The sequence below is a fragment of the Suncus etruscus genome, chromosome 13 (genome assembly GCF_024139225.1).
Source record: "Suncus etruscus isolate mSunEtr1 chromosome 13, mSunEtr1.pri.cur, whole genome shotgun sequence".
In the NCBI taxonomy this organism is placed as follows: Eukaryota; Metazoa; Chordata; class Mammalia; order Eulipotyphla; family Soricidae; genus Suncus; species Suncus etruscus.
The window spans coordinates 83,227,143-83,243,089 of record NC_064860.1 but is presented as its reverse complement, the minus strand read 5'-3'; the positions used below and the strand labels follow the sequence as shown (position 1 = coordinate 83,243,089).

The 15,947-nt window shown below is 38.4% G+C and overlaps 1 non-coding gene across 1 annotated transcript; it reads left to right on the top strand.

The window, feature by feature from the left end:
* The first annotated feature begins 309 nt into the window (after window positions 1–309).
* LOC126026655 (U6 spliceosomal RNA) lies at window positions 310–416 on the top strand. Its single transcript, XR_007501879.1, has one exon. It is a non-coding gene; the product is annotated as a U6 spliceosomal RNA (small nuclear RNA).
* Window positions 417–15,947: the final 15,531 nt, after the last annotated feature.

The following is a 15,947-nucleotide window of genomic DNA, read 5'->3' as shown; positions in this document are numbered from 1 at the left end:
TCTGGAAACAACCCATATGCTAGATAACAAATGCATGGATAAAGAAACCCCATATCACTTCTAAAACTGAATTAGTTCTTTCAATTTGCTGTGACTTCAAGCAGTGGTAGGTGGTTTGGAATTCTAATTGATTGGGGAAATACAAATGAAAATAAATGTAATCTTAGTCATATGTAGGTTTCTTCAGCTAAGAGAAATTCTAGAAAAATCACTATTTTTTGAAAACACTAACAATATCTAAGTGAGATCTTACAATATTTTAGGGAAATTTAACCTATCTGCATAGACTTTACCATATAATAATGAACAGTGCTAGCTTTGGCAGCACATATACTAGAATTGGAACGATACAGAGAAGATTAGCATGGCCCCTGCGCAAGATTGACACGCAAATTCGTGAAGCATTCCATATTTTTAAGCTTACTGAAAAGTAAATAAATAAAATGTAGATAGAATAATGAACAGGCAATATTATTTAGTATTATTTTGGTTGTATTTTGATAGAGATTTTCTTCTTCTCCCTGTTCTCAACTTTTATTAGCACAGGAAGTTCTGCCTGTATGGTAAGTGAAAATAACCAACAGAATTTTTAGAATTAAAATTTCTCAATTGTATGTATGATTTAAACATAGTAAAGAAGAGGATGGAGCGTCCTATTTTACTAGAGAAGTGGGTCTATTGTATGGCAATAAGGGGATAATCTATTATAAATACAATTAGCCATTAAATAATACAGTTTGAACTGCAAGTCTACACTTATATGTTGTTATTGTTGTTTTCAGGAAACAGTATAGAGACAGCATAATAGTACAACAGATAGGGCACTTACTTGCCTTGCATGTGACTGACCTTAGTTCAATTCCCAGTACCCAAAATGGTCCCCCAAGTACAATTGGAGTAATTCTTGACTAAACCCTAAATATATTATAACCACAGTAAAAATTGTTGAGCATAGCCACATACAAACAAAACAAAGCCAAACCAGAAAGTAATGAACAGTAGTTAATGGTAAATACATTTTCATTTCAAGCTTTTTTTTTTCAAATTGTATTTTTTTTAGTTTTTTATTTTTAATTATGAGAACAAGATGCAAAGAAAGAGGACAAGGTAAAGTTACAGTGGAAGGACAATCACCCATACACAGAATTCTCAGATATCCCCTTGCTGATATCTTAACTTTGAACTTTCATCCAAAGAACATTAAGATAAATAAAACAGAACCCATGTACAATTACTTTGTCCCTCAAGTCCCCAGATTGTAATACATTATAATATTTCTTAGCAGCACACAAAGCAATCTAAAGCCATAAAACTTGTGTAACTCCTTAAACATTAAAGGCAAAGTACATTTTTACATTTCCATGTACATGCATATTAGTTTAAGTTAACCTCAAAATTTTAAGTGGGTTTTTATTAAGGATTAGAGTCAAAGGAGCACAGTAAAAATAGTGTTAGAGTGGCAAATATTGTTTGCATAGACCCTCCAAAATATGAGGGACATGGAAAGGAAAAACCTTGGCCTAACACAAGAAGACCCTACCCCTGAAGTTTCCTGGCATAAGACCAACTCTAGGCTCCTGGCAAGCCAGTTTGTCCAATCCAAGACATTGTCTGTAGTGTCAACACACATTTCAAGATTTTTTTTTTAGATTTTATTTTTCTCCAATTTTTACATGAATACAGTTTAATATATGTAATACAAAGAGTATGTACTAATCATTCATTTCTATTATCTGTAAGGATTCCAGAAAAATGCAAACTATGATTGGTTATGTATGCTTGGTGGCATATAAAAAGGATAGTAAAGGAATTGGCCACGTGTCTTGTACAGCTAACCCAGGTTCAATTCCTGCCACTGCATGTAGTTCCCAGAGCAATGCCAGGATTGATTCCTAAACACAAAGCCAGAAATAAACTGTGAGTACTTCTGAGTGTTCAAAATTCCTCCTCTCTCCAAAGAAATGCATATATAAATCTTCCACTGTTCAGAGAATATCTAATATCACCCTCCTTATATCATCCATATTATTTGTCAACTATATATATATATATAGTTGGCCCAAAAGCCAACCAACCAACCAAACTATATATATAGTTATTGGTTGGTTGGCTTTTGGGCCACACCTACTGATGATCAGGAGTCACTCCTGGCTATGTGCTCAGAAATCGCTCCTGCTTAGGATAACCTTATTGGAAGCCAGGGATTGAACTAGGTTCATCCTGAATTGGCCACGTGCTATTGTTCAGGCCCCTGTTAACTATACTTACATACAGAGAGAGCATGCCTATAGGAACATCCACTTTCATCCGTCTGACCTGAGTCAGAGGTGCTGGATTTGAGTGGGCTGTGTATATGAACATAAGGGACATATTGATTGTTACTTATGTGATCCCAACAATATTACCAGAAGTGCTTCCTTCCTTATTTCTTATCAGTGGAATTACATATCTGAGGAATGGAGAGAAGAAGCCAAATTTTAGCAAAGCCTGAAACCTTTTTTCTTTCAAGTAATATTACTTGTTTAATACCAAGAAGTCTAGATATCTTTCTAGCTTATGGGACAAGTGCAAAAATAAAAATAACATTAACACATAGAAAGTGAAAAGAATTCATATTACTTGAAAACCTATGTTTCAGACCCATGATCAAGAGCCGTTTAAAATATGTGCCACACCAATTAAGAAGTGGAGAATTGTTATTTTGAAACATTTCTTACCAGATTAGAGCAGCCCAAGATATTTTTATACCATATTTTAAAAGCATTTCTAAGATGTATGGAAAGACAGCGCTTTCCTGCTGATCATAGCAAATACTAAGTTGAAGGTAGGTGTTGGGAAACATACTGCTGAAACTAGAAGAAAGAAAACACTTCCTGTTTCAAATACCTTGTAAAAATAAAGAAAAAAGATGAAGATATTGATCCTTGGTCATCTATACAAGAAGACCAACTGAAGAATTCAGTATTTAGAGCTCATATAAAAATTGGAAGATAATATTGGGTGTGCTATAAATATTTAAAATATTTTTCACATTTAAAATATAAGATAATAAAAAATAATTTAAATAAAAGAATAGACCTAAGTACTTCTGCAGGCATTCAAAAATCTATTTTTTTAAAAAAATGACAGAGCATTTGCAGTGAATCTAACATATACAAAAATTAGAAGTTATATCAGATGCCTGCATGGCTTCAGCTTTAATATATTTTTTTCTATTTTGTGTGTCTGTTGAAGACCAGATTTTAGAACTAAAATACTTATGATTTCCAAAAGAAATGCTAAACTCTGCCAACTCAATGTGCCCATCTAAAAAGTCACGTATACATAATATGTAAGCACAAATGTTCTCCAAAACTAATAACTATCAGCAGGAGAAATAAACAAGGAATCTTTTAAAAAGCTCAGAAAAAATTTATCAGTGATATTATAGACAGAAAAATTTTGGATTAACCCTCTTAAAAATATGACTTTAATAATTTAAACTGAGTAGAATTTTAAGGTAGAAAAAATTCATTCAATAAATTTAGATATTTAATTGCCTTTACTTAATGACTCGTGAATCAGGCACACCTCATCTAGCAAGTAGAAAGTCTTGCAAGCTCCTCATTGAAAGAGAGTTAAGAAAAACTAAGGACATTATTGTAATAATGCCCAGAGATAATAGAGATGAGGGCCAGAAGGACCGGCTCACCACAAGGAATGGTGAGTGCAGTTAGGGAAATAACTATACTAACAACTATCATGACAATCTAGATGAGTGAAAGAAGTAGAATGCCTGTCTCAAATACAGGCAGGGGTTGGGAAGGAGGGGGTGGCATTGGTGATGGGAACGTTGCACTGGTGAAGGGGGGAATGTTCTGTTTATGAGTGAGACACAACTACAACCATGCTTGTAATCATGGTGCTTAAATAAATATTTTATTAAAAAAGAATATATAATGAGAAAGAGGATGAAACAAAGTTACCAATTTAAAACATAGATTATTTTAGGCATAGGGGAAAGTGGGAAATGGAGTATTATCCTGAAGATTGCTTCAGTAGGGTTGGTCAGGAACTCCATATATATCAACTTAAATTCCTCCTTGGGGTAAGGCTAAAACTGAAATTAGATGAGGTATTAGTTCTTGATACTAGTCAGATAGCAAAGAACTGACTCCATTTTGAGTTTTTTATATCATTTTTTAAAATGTTATATAAATGTGGGGCCAGAAAGGTAATACAGTGGTAGGGCATTTGTCTTGCATACTGCTGACCCAGGACGGATGTGGGTTTGATCTCTGGCGTCCCATATGATCCCCCTAGCCAGGAGTGATTTCTGAGCACAGAGCCAGGAGTGACCCCTGAGCAGTGCTATGTGTGGCCCCAAAAAACAAAACAAATAAAATAAAATGTTATATTAATGTTATCAAGATTTTACCTAAACACTGCATCTGAAAGAGCTAAGAGTTAAGCCAGCATTTACATATGACAATTACATATGAGAATTTTGTTCACATTCCATCAAAATATGCTTCTCATGAATTTGAGGTAATGTTGGGAGAGGTCTGAAAGGAAAAGAAACACTGTTATGTTATTAGTGGAGGTCATTAAGTATCCGGATATGGAAATCAATATTACTGTGCATTTATGTAAGAAAAGATTATTGAACAGAAAATTGCAAGGTTGTATTGAGAGAGGTATGTGTTCAAGTTAAAGTTCTCAGAAGTACTCTTATGTCATTCACAGATAAGTACAGCAGAATTCAGAAAAAGCAGATGGAACTTGGCACTATTTCAAAAACTGCAGATTGGATGTTATGTATTTAAACTACATGTAATCGGGAAATTATGAATAAGCCTTTGAAATAAAAAGTCAACCATTTCCTGTTATGCTGCAATTGGTTTGATTTATAATGACTTTATAAATAGCCAAATAAAAGGAAATGTATGTACTAAAATATTAGAGCAGAATGCCAAAAGATCAGTGAAGTTCTCCATTACAAAGAAGGTCATTTCTTTTGGAGTATAAAATGATTGACATTCAATTAAGAGACAAAAGTAATGAATATGTTTGCCCTTGTATTACTATTCTATCAAAATATAAAGAGCACTGTGATAGGCCAAAAAACAATCAACAAAGATATAAAACAAGTAATGTGGAGCAATGTCTGTTTTTGAATAGGGGAAATAAACAGCCTAATTGCAATTTTCCCCCATTGTTCCAAAACCCATCTTTTTGGTTCACTATCTGCATATTGCTTATTTCTTTTCTGGCTGTGCAGTAATCAATGTCTTGCCCCAGGCATAGCTAGATATTCAGCTCTCTTTTCTCTATGAACTCAGTAGGGAAGATAATAGTAAAAACAGCCAACATTTGGATTTAACATGTAGACAAAAAACAAAAAAAAAAAATCTTCCCTTGCAGCTTTGTGGGAGTGCTGTTATTTCTAGGCACTAATTATACTGCAGAAAACAAAGGGGACAGCGTTTATGCAATGACTGAGTCAATAAGCAAGTCCATTTTGTCTTTTCATATCAGTTTCTCTTAACTCTTTTATCTTACAATTACCCCAAAATCACGAAAGACTCTTGCTGTTTAATGAAAAGTTACAAGTGTAATCTCACAGATGGATAATTTACTGTTATTTGATATCTGTCAGGCTTGAGAGACAGTATAGTGGGTAGGGTGCTTGCCTTGCATGAAATGGGTTTTAATCCCCAGGATCCCATGTGGTTATACCCCCCATCCAGGCTACCAGGAGTGATCCCTGAGTACACAGCTAGGAGTAACACCTGAGAACTACATGATGTGGACCAAAAATAACACCACCACCAATAACAACAAATGAGAAGAAATATACTTGTTTCAGGAATACACATCTTCTCTCATCAAAATCCCAATTTTTTTTATAGACTAATAAATTCTTTTGTGCCTTCTGTTATTGTATTATGGCTTTATTGGAGACACAATGATTTTTTACAAATATAATTGATACTGAAATTTTTGTTCTTCATTTTATTTTTTCTACTATTTGTTCAATAACTTTGCTTTCCCTTATTTTAAAACAAATGAATTATGATCAGTTATGTCAACTATGTGATGCATTTTCTTTAAAAATATAAATTGATTTTTTTTATTTAAACACCTTGATTACATACATGATTGTGTTTGGGTTTCAGTCATAAAAGGAACACCACCCATCACCAGTGCAACATTCCCATCACCCAAGTCCCAAATCTCCCTCCTCCCCAACCAACTCCCGCCTGTACCCTAAACAGGCTCTACAATTCCCTCATACATTCTCAATATTAGGACAGTTCAAAATTTAGTTATTTCTCTAACTAAACTCATCACTCTTTGTGGTGAGCTTCCTGAGGTGAGCTGGAACTTCCAGCTCTTTTCTCTTTTGTGTCTGAAATTTATTATTGCAAGAATGTCTTTCATTTTTCTTAAAACCCATAGAGGAGTGAGACCATTCTGCGTTTTTCTCTCTCTCTCTGACTTATTTCACTCAGCATAATAGATTCCATGTACATCCATGTATAGGAAAATTTCATGACTTCATCCCTCCTGACAGCTGTATAATATTCCATTGTGTATATGTACCACAGTTTCTTTAGCCATTCGTCTGTTGAAGAGCATCTTGGTTGTTTCCAGAGTCTTGCTACGGTAAATAGTGCTGCTATGAATATAGGTGTAAGGAAGAAATTTTTGTATTGTATTTTTGTGTTCTTAGGGTATATTCCTAGGAGTGGTATAGTTGGATCCTATGGGAGCTCGATTTCCAGTTTTTGGAGGAATCTCCATATTGCTTTCCATAAAGGTTGAACTAGACGGCATTCCCACCAGCAGTGGATAAGGGTTCCTTTCTCTCCACATCCCCGCCAGCACTGTTTGTTCTCGTTCTTTGTGATGTGTGCCATTCTCTGTGGTGTGAGGTGGTATCTCATTGTTGTTTTGATTTGCATCTCTCTGATGATTAGTGATGTGGAGCATTTCTTCATGTGTCTTTTGGCCATTTGTATTTCTTCTTTGTCAAAGTGTCTGTTCATTTCTTCTCCCCATTTTTTGATGGGATTAGATGTTTTTTTCTTGTAAATTTCTGTCAGTGCCTTGTATATTTTGGAGATTAGCCCTTTGTCTGATGGGTATTGGGTGAATAGATTCTCCCACTCAGTGGGTGGCTCTTGTATCCTGGGCACTATTTCCTTTGAGGTGCAGAAGCTTCTCAACTTAATATATTCCCATCTGTTAATCTCTGTTTTAACTTGCTTGGAGAGTGCAGTTTCCTCCTTGAAGATGCCTGAAGTCTCAATGTCCTGGAGAGTTTTGCCTATGTGTTGTTCTATATATCTTATGGTTTGGGGTCGGATATCGAGGTCTTTAATCCATTTGGATTTTACCTTCGTACATGATGTTAGCTGGGGGTCTAAGTTCAATTTTTTGCAAGTGGCTAGCCAGTTGTGCCAACACCACTTGTTGAAGAGGCTTTCCTTGCTCCATTTAGGATTTCCTGCTCCTTTATCAAAAATTAGGTGATTGTATATCTGGGGAACATTTTCTGAGTATTCAAGCCTATTCCACTGATCTGAGGGTCTGTCCTTATTCCAATACCATGCTGTTTTGATAACTATTGCTTTGTAGTAAAGTTTAAAGTTGGGGAAAGTAATTCCTCCCATATTCTTTTTCCCAATGATTGCTTTAGCTATTCTAGGGTGTTTATTGTTCCAAACAAATTTCAAAAGTGCCTGATCTACCTCTTTGAAGAATGTCATAGGTATCTTTAGAGGGATAGCGTTGAATCTGTATAACGCCTTGGGGAGTATTGCCATTTTGATGATGTTAATCCTGCCAATCCATAAGCAAGGTATGTGTTTCCATTTCCGCGTGTCCTCTCTTATTTCTTGGAGCAGAGTTTTATAGTTTTCTTTGTATACGTCTTTCACATTTTTAGTCAAGTTGATTCCAAGATATTTGAGTTTGTGTGGCACTATTGTGAATGGGGTTGTTTTCTTAATGTCTATTTCTTCCTTATTACTATTGATGTATAGAAAGGCCATTGATTTTTGTGTGTTAATTTTATAGCCTGCCACCTTGCTATATGAGTCTATTGTTTCTAGAAGTTTTTTGGTAGAGTCTTTAGGGTTTTCTAAGTAGAGCATCATGTCATCTGCAAACAGTGAGAGCTTGACTTCTTCCTTCCCTATCTGGATTCCCTTGATATCTTTTTCTTGCCTAATCGCTATAGCAAGTACTTCCAGTGCTATGTTGAATAGGAGTGGTGAGAGAGGACAGCCTTGTCTTGTGCCAGAATTTAGAGGGAAGCCTTTTAGTTTTTCTCCATTGAGGATAATATTTGCCACTGGCTTGTGGTAGATGGCCTTAACTATATTGAGAAAGATTCCTTCCATTCCCATCTTGCTGAGAGTTTTGATCAAGAATGGGTGTTGGACCTTGTCAAATGCTTTCTCTGCATCTATTGATATAATCATGTGGTTTTTATTTTTCTTGTTGTTGATGTTGTGTATTATGTTGATAGACTTACGGATGTTAAACCATCCTTGCATTCCTGGGATGAAACCTACTTGATCGTAGTGGATGATCTTCTTAATGAGGTATTGAATCCTATTTGCCAGGATTTTGTTGAGGATCTTTGCATCTGCATTCATCAGTGATATTGGTCTGTAATTTTCTTTTTTCGTAGCATCTCTGTCTGGTTTAGGTATCAAGGTGATGTTGGCTTCATAAAAGCGATTTGGGAGTGTTTCCACTTGTTCAATTTCATGAAAGAGTCTTGCCAGGATTGGTAGTAGTTTCTCTTGGAAAGTTTGATAGAATTCATTAGTGAATCCATCTGGGCCTGGGCTTTTGTTTTTCGGCAGACTTTTGATTACCATTTTTATTTTCTCAATGGTGATGGGGGTGTTTAGATATGCTACATCCTCTTCTTTCAACCGTGGAAGATTATAAGAGTCCAAGAATTTATCCATTTCTTCCAGGTTCTCATTTTTAGTGGCATAGAGTTTTTCAAAGTAGTTTCTGATTACCCTTTGAATCTCTGTCATATCAGTAGTGATCTCTCCTTTTTCATTCCTAATACGAGTTATCAAGTTTCTCTCTCTCTCTTTTTTTGTTAGGTTTGCCAGTGGTCTATCAATCTTGTTTATTTTTTCGAAGAACCAACTTCTGCTTTCGTTGATCTTTCGGATTGTTTTTTGGGTTTCCACTTTGTTGATTTCTTCTCTCAGCTTTGTTATTTCCTTCTGTCTTCCTATTTTTGGGTCCTTTTGTTGAGTACTTTCTAGTTCTATTAGCTGTGTCATTAAGCTACTCAGGTAAGCTCCTTCTTCCTTCCTGATGTGTGCTTGCAAAGCTATAAATTTTCCTCTCAGTACTGCTTTTGCTGTGTCCCATAAGTTCTGATAGTTTGTGTCTTTATTGTCATTTGTTTCCAGGAACCTTTTGATTTCCTTCTTGATTTCATCTCGGACCCACTGGTTATTGAGTATGAGGCTGTTTAACTTCCAGGTGTTAAAGTTTTTCTTCTGAGTCCCTTTGGAATTCACAAATAATTTCAGAGCCTTGTGGTCAGCGAAGGTAGTCTGCAAAATTTCTATCCTCTTGATATTATGGAGGTATGTTTTATGTGCCAGCATGTAGTCTATCCTGGAGAATGTCCCATGTACATTGGAGAAGAAAGTGTATCCAGGTTTCTGGGGATGGAGTGTCCTATATATATCCACTAGGCCTCTTTCTTCCATTTCTCTCCTCAGGTCTAGTATATTCTTGTTGGGTTTCAGTCTGGTTGACCTATCCAGTGTTGACAAAGCAGTGTTGAGGTCCCCCACAATTATTGTGTTGTTATTGATATTGTTTTTCAGATTTGTCAACAGTTGTTTTAAATATTTTGCTGGCCCCCCATTTGGTGCATATATGTTTAGGAGAGTTATTTCTTCCTGCTGTACATACCCCTTGATTAATATAAAATATCCATCTTTGTCCCTTACAACCTTCCTGAGTATAAAGTTTGCATTATCTGATATTAGTATGGCCACTCCAGCTTTTTTATGGGTGTTGTTTGCTTGGATAACTTTTCTCCAGCCTTTTATTTTGAGTCTATGTTTGTTCTGACTATTCAGGTGCTTTTCTTGTAGGCAGCAGAAGGTTGGATTGAGTTTTTTGATCCATTTAGCCACTCTGTGTCTCTTAAATGGTGCATTTAGTCCATTGACGTTGAGAGAAAGAATTGTCCTGGGATTTAATGCCATCTTTATATCGAAATTTGGTGTGTCTTTTGGTCAGTCTTGTCTTAGATTAGGTCTTTCAGTTTTTCTCTTAAGACTGGTTTTGAGTCTGTAAAGTTTCTGTGCTGTTTTTTGTCTGTGAAACCATGTATTCTTCCGTCAAAGCGGAAAGTGAGTTTTGCTGGGTACAGTATTCTAGGTGAAGCATTCATTTCATTCAGTCTTGTCACAATATCCCACCACTGCTTTCTGGCATTGAGTGTTTCTGGTGACAGGTCTGCTGTAAATCTCAAGGATGCTTGCTTGAATGTAATTTCCCCTTTTGATCTTGCTGTTTTCAGAATTCTGTCTCTATCTGTGGGATTTGTCATTGTGACTAGGATGTGTCTTGGGGTGGTTTTTCTTGGGTCTCTTTTGGTTGGTACTCTTCGAGCATGCAGGATTTGATCACCTATATTCTTTATCTCTGGGACTTTCTCTTTAATGATGTTCTTGACCGTTGATTCTTCCTGGAAATTTTCTTCCTGGGTCTCTGGGACTCCAATGATTCTTAAGTTGTTTCTGTGATCTTATCATAGACCTCTATTTTCATCTGTTCCCATTCTTTGCCTAATTTTTCCATTGTCTGTTCATTTGTTTTAAGTTTTTTTTCCAATCTCTCCTGTTGTATGGAATTTTATGTATCTCATCTTCCACAGCACCAAGTCTATTCTCAGCTTCTGATACCCTGTCCCAGAGCTTATCCATTTTGTCATTCACTTCGTTTACTGATTTTTTCAGGCCTGTTTTTGACATGTTATTTCAGTTTGGAGTTTTGTGATTTCTGTCTTCATATTTTCTTGATTCTTATTAGTGTTCTGTTCTATTCTATTCATGGTTTTTTTGAGTTCTTTGAGTATATTCCATATTGCTACTCTAAAGTCCTTATCTGAGAGATTGATTAGTTGGTTGGTCGTTAACTGGTCATCAGAATTGTCATCCTTATTCTCTATGTCTGATGCTGGCCTGCGTTGTTTCCCCATTGTCACACTTGTATTGTGGGTTTTTCTACGTGTGTGGTGGTACTCATTGCTTATATGATGCAGGCAACACACTTCTCTGGCTCCGCCCTTTCTGGATGGGCCGACTTGCCTCCAAGGTAGGGGAGTCCTCCGTGGATGAAGCCTCACACAGGATCAAATCTTAGGCCCAAGCACGCAGCAGAGAAGACAGTCTGGAGAGAAATTCTTGCTTCTGTGATCCAGCACAGTTCTTAGTGTGGTTTTTTTCTTCTTGTGATGGTGTTCTTTTTTTAGAAAGAGCACATGGCTGCATAGCGAAGTGGAGCTAAGTGCCTTCTGGAGCCTCTTTTCAGCCCACTCTCAGGAGGTTCAGGCAACAGGATAGCAGAGAGACACAAACGCAGCACTCACAGTTTTTCACAGTCGGGCCCCACTGGTCAGGCATAGTTTTCACTCGCTCGCTGGGCAGCTTCAGAATGCTGTATTTTTGGGGTTCACTTCCCAGGACTCTGAGGAGAGTCACTGGCTCGCTGGGTAGCTTCCGAATGTAGTTTCTTTGGGGTTCGCTTCCCAGGGCTCTGAGTAGAGCTTCCAGAGTTCAGGAAAGACAGAGAAGGGTAGGACAGGGCTCCCTTTTGGTGCTCAGTTTCCTCAGAACAAGCACAGCCAGGTGGAGACTCTGCAGGTAGAGCAATCAGCACTCTGCCTGGAAACCCCCACATCCAGCCTTTTCTTACTCACTCACTGGCTCGCTGGGTAGCTCCCGAATGTAGTTTCTTTGGGGTTCACTTCCCAGGGCTCTGAGGAGAGCTTCCAGAGTTCAGGAAAGACAGAGAAGAGTAGGACAGGGCTCCCTTCAGGTGCTCAGTTTCTGGCTCGCTGGGTAGCTTCCAAATGTAGTTTCTTTGGGATTCGCTTCCCAGGGCTCTGAGGAGAGCTTCCAGAGTTCAGGAAAGACAGAGAAGAGTAGGACAGGGATCCCTTCTGGTGCTCAGTTCCTCAGAAGAAGCACAGCCTGGTGGAGAATCTGCAGGTAGAGCAATCAGCACTCTGCCTGGAAACCCCCACATGCAGCCATTTCTTACTCACTCACTGGCTCGCTGGGTAGCTCCCGAATGTAGTTTCTTTGGGGTACGCTTCCCAGGGCTCTGAGGAGAGCTTCCAGAGTTCAGGAAAGACAGAGAAGAGTAGGACAGGGCTCCCTTCCAGTGCTCAGTTTCCTCAGAATAAGCACAGCCGGGTGGAGACTCTGCAGGTAGAGCAATCAGCACTCTGCCTGGAAACCCCCACATGCAGCCATTTCTAACTCACTCACTGGCTCGCTGGGTAGCTCCCGAATGTAGTTTCTTTGGGGTTCGCTTCCCAGGGCTCTGAGGAGAGCTTCCAGAGTTCAGGAAAGACAGAGAAGGGTAGGACAGGGCTCCCTTCGGGTGCTCAGTTCCTCAGAACAAGCACAGCCCGGTGGAGACTCTGCAGGTAGAGCAATCAGCACTCTGCCTGGAAACCCCCACATGCAGCCATTTCTCACTCACTCACTGGCTCGCTGGGTAGCTGCCGAATGTAGTTTCTTTGGGGTTCGCTTCCCAGAGCTCTGAGGAGAGCTTCCAGAGTTCAGGAAAGACAGAGAAGAGTAGGACAGGGCTCCCTTCCGGTGCTCAGTTTCCTCAGAAGAAGCACAGCCGGGTGGAGACTCTGCAGGTAGAGCAATCATCACTCTGCCTGGAAACCCCCACATGCAGCCATTTCTCACTCACTCATAAATTGATTTTTTAATTTTTTATTGTATGAATTTATTCAAAAGACAAAATTAATTAACATAATGAGGTAAACTAACATAACATAATATGGTGACATAACATAACGTAATATAATTGATATAATAATACATGTAAATCAAGAAAAGTTTCCAATTAAAAACATATTTTTTCCATAATGGCTTACATATCTTTCACAGTAGTATTTTAGATACATATTAACATTGGGTCAGGGGAATACTCATCACCAACTATGTCCTCCCCCCATTCCAGTTCCCTTTCTATAACCCATATACCCCACAATCACCCTGCGGGCTGCTAGAGTAGGTGGACCCCTCTTTGTCTGGCTTACTATTAGTGATCACATATCTGTTTGGTCCTGGAACCCTCTTTTCCCCTTCTATTTAAGAGGCAGAGCTAGAAAAATCGAGGTATGTGGTTTTGTTTGAAGGCAAGATGTAGGAGTACATAGCATCCCATGTCTCGCAATATGATCTCCTAATCCCGGGTAAATTCTGTATACTTAAGAGATTAAGATATTTGTACAGAGTCACTTTTAGAAAGGTGTTGGTATGGTTTCTGGAACTCTTGAGAAAAGTGTCTTGTAATAAGGAATTTAACAAATATTTTTACAAGTTTACATTAGAAGCAATAAACTGGGGCTGGCGTAATAGCACAGAGTTAGGGCCTTTGCCTTGAACTGGGCAAATCCCGATGGACCCCAGTTTGATCTCCAGCATCCCACGTGGTCCCCCGAGCCTGACAAGAGCGATTTCTGAGTGTAGAGCCAGGAGTAACCCCCGAGCTCTGCTGGGTGTAACCCCAAACAAAACTAAACAAAAACTAGACAACAAAAAGAAAGAGAGAGATAAACTTCAGAGGGACCTATATAATTCTCTCTTCTCTCAAACTAATGTGGTGTTGACAGAATCACCAATTAAACAAAACACAATTTGTTCACTTATTTCTGGATCGTAGTCACATCTATCTTTTGTTGGGCTTACCCTGGCTTTTTGCTCAGGGATCACTCTCCTGGTGAGCTGAGTGGGACATTACATGATCAACTCAGGCCTGCCAATGTGAAAGGCAAGCTTCCTACCACTGAACTATCATTTTATTACCACTACTCTAAAACTATTACTTTGGAACAAACTTATAAGCATTTCTCAAATAAAAAACATTTCTGGGTTTATTAAATAGAGACTGTATTCAAAAGATCATAATATGGGACTGGTGCAGTGGATATAGAGGTAAGGTGTCTGCCTTGCAAGCGCTAGCCAAAGAAGGACCACAGTTCAATCCCCTGGCGTCCCATATGGTATATGGTCCCCCCAGGCCAGGGGAAATTTCTGAGCATTTATCCAGAAGTAACCCCTGAGCATTAAATGGGTGTGGCCAAAAAAAACCAAAAACAAAAACAAACAAAAAAAAACGTAATAAAGGGTGGCAGGATGAATGTAATAGAAAGTCATGGGGTAGGCATTACAGTGTGTCTATCAGTCTATCATTAAAACTATAATATCTTCAAGAATATGAAGCATTAGACAAAAAAAGATAAAGAAAGTAGAAGGAGGAGGAGGAGGAAGAAAAGAAGTAGAAGAAGAAAAGAAGAAGAGGAGGAGGAGAAGAGAAGAAGAAGAAGAAGAAGAAGAAGAAGAAGAAGAAGAAGAAGAAGAAGAAGAAGAAGAAGAAGAAGAAGAAGAAGAACATGAATACTTTGAGCCTAGCGCAGAAGTCATTTCCACTACTCCTGCCTGCTGTCCCTTGCATTATCAGAGGCCTAAGGGAGAGAAGGGAGAGAAGTTTATTACAGAATTCTATTTTGTCATACCTTCATCATGACTTCATTAAAGCCTGCAGTGAAGAGAAAGATTGATGATGAACACAGACAATTTCAGGAAAAATGGGAGATGCAGTATTTCTTTGGTTGAGCACAGGGCCATCCCCACATGTCTTATTTGCTCAGAGAAAGTTGCAGTGCACAAGGAATACAACTTGAAATGCCATTATTCAACTAAACATGCTGAGGAGTATGCAAAATATTAAGGAAATGAGAGAGCCAAGCAGGTTTCCAGTCTTAAAACATGTCTAATGGGGCAACAAGATTTCTTCAAGAAAGCAACCAAAGAGAATCAGTCGAAGCTAGTTACATGGTTAGTGAGATGATTACTAACGCAGGGAAACCATTCACAGAAGGAGAGTTTGTTTAAAAATGCATGTTACAGACTTCAAGTATTATCTGTCCAGAAAAGAAAGGTCAGTTTAGCAAAATCAGCCTTTCTGCCAACACTGTGGCAGAGCGCATTTCTGATATGTCAAGTGACATTTATCATCAACTGTGTGAGAAAGCCAAATGTTTTGATGCATACTCAGTTGCTCTCGACAAGGGCACAGATATAACAGACACTGCACAGCTCACAATTTATGTCCATGGTGTTGATTGCAATTTTGGATTGACAGAGGAGCTGCTCACAATAACTCCAATGCATGGCCAGACCACCACTAATGAGATATTTCAGCATCTGTGTGATGCCATTGAGATTGCAGGTTTGCCATGAAAGAGCTTTGTTGGAATAATAACTGATGGAGCGCCATCGATGATAGGGAGGAAAAATGGACTGCTGGCACTTGTTCAAAAAAATCTTGAAGAGGAGGGTGTAGAGAAGGCCATTGCTCTTCACTGCATTATCCATCAACAGGCCTTCTGTAGTAATGCCTGCCATGTGACAATGTGATGTCTGTTGTTGTGAAATGCATCAACCAAATCAGATCCAGGGGCTTAAAGCACAGGAGGTCCCATGCTTTTTTAGAGAAAATGGAGTCAGAATATGAAGATGTGCTCTATTTCACCAAGGTACATTGGCTCAGCAGGGGAAATGTCCTGAAAAGATTTTTTGAGTTGAGAGAAGAAAGGAAAGCCTTCATGGAGAAGGATGGGAATGCTGTTTCTGAGTTGACGAATCACAAAT